The 1,046-nt window shown below is 42.2% G+C and overlaps 1 pseudogene; it reads right to left on the bottom strand.

Moving 5' to 3' along the window:
• Window positions 1-338: 338 nt before the first annotated feature.
• LOC142424092 (large ribosomal subunit protein eL29 pseudogene) lies at window positions 339-807 on the bottom strand (annotated as a pseudogene).
• Window positions 808-1,046: the final 239 nt, after the last annotated feature.

A 1,046-nucleotide genomic window follows, 5' to 3' on the forward strand; every position in this document is an offset into this window, starting at 1 on the left:
TTACCATTAAAAGCCTTTTACTTTGTTTAGTATGTTTTATGTGTCTATTTAGGTAATTAGTTATTTTTTACATTAATTACTATATTACAGTGCTTATTTTCTTATGTTAAATCAACTCTAGGACAAATTTCAATTAATTGTGGAATATAATTTTAATGTGTTGTCTGACTTGGTTATATATATATATATATATATATATATATATATATATATATATATATATATATATATATATATATATATATATAATTTTAAGTGCCAAGCACAAGAAGACACCAGTGCCATGCAGGCAGCGCCCAGGGCTCACACCAGTCCCTCTTGCCCTCACACAGAGAACTCTACTTGGTGGGAGCCTGGGCGCCTTTGGGAGCTTGAGCTAGGGTCAGGACGCCTTTGGGAGCTTTTGCTGGAGTCGTGGCTTTGGCCTTGCTTTGTGCCTTGGCCTTGGGCTGGCAAAGCCTCAGACCCTTGGCAATAGGTGCCCGGGCCCACTTGCCAAGTTGGGGTGGGCAATGTAGGTCAGTCAGCTGAGCTTGTGGTTGAAGCCCACTGGGATCTTGGCCTTGACCTTTGTGGGCTTCACAAGATCCTTCATGGCCTCAACCCGAGCAGCCGTGGCCTTGGCATTGTTGGCCTGCATTTTCTTCAGGCCCTTCTTGTTGTGCTTCTTGGCGAAGCGCATAATTCTCAGGAACTTGGGGTCCACCCCCTTAAGAGATTCGTATTGTTGTGACCTGGGGTTTTCATGCCGTTTCTGTGCCATTTCCGGGATTGGTTGTGCGTCGTGTGGTTCTTGGATTTGGCCATGTCTGCACCGACGCCTGCAGCTCCCATAGCACCAGGGACCAGAAGAGAGGGTTACCAATATTTTTAAGAACTTTTTCATGTAGCTCCATTATCAATATTGGACATCAGTTTACTTGAAATATCATTATCTGACCTTGGTATCAGGTTATTACTGGTCTCATAGAAAATGCTAGTAAGTGTACTGTCACAACCATTGTTATGTATGTACCAAATAACTTGAACTTAAACAACAAACATAA

This window comes from Tenrec ecaudatus, chromosome 13 (assembly GCF_050624435.1).
Source record: "Tenrec ecaudatus isolate mTenEca1 chromosome 13, mTenEca1.hap1, whole genome shotgun sequence".
Classification (NCBI taxonomy): domain Eukaryota; kingdom Metazoa; phylum Chordata; class Mammalia; order Afrosoricida; family Tenrecidae; genus Tenrec; species Tenrec ecaudatus.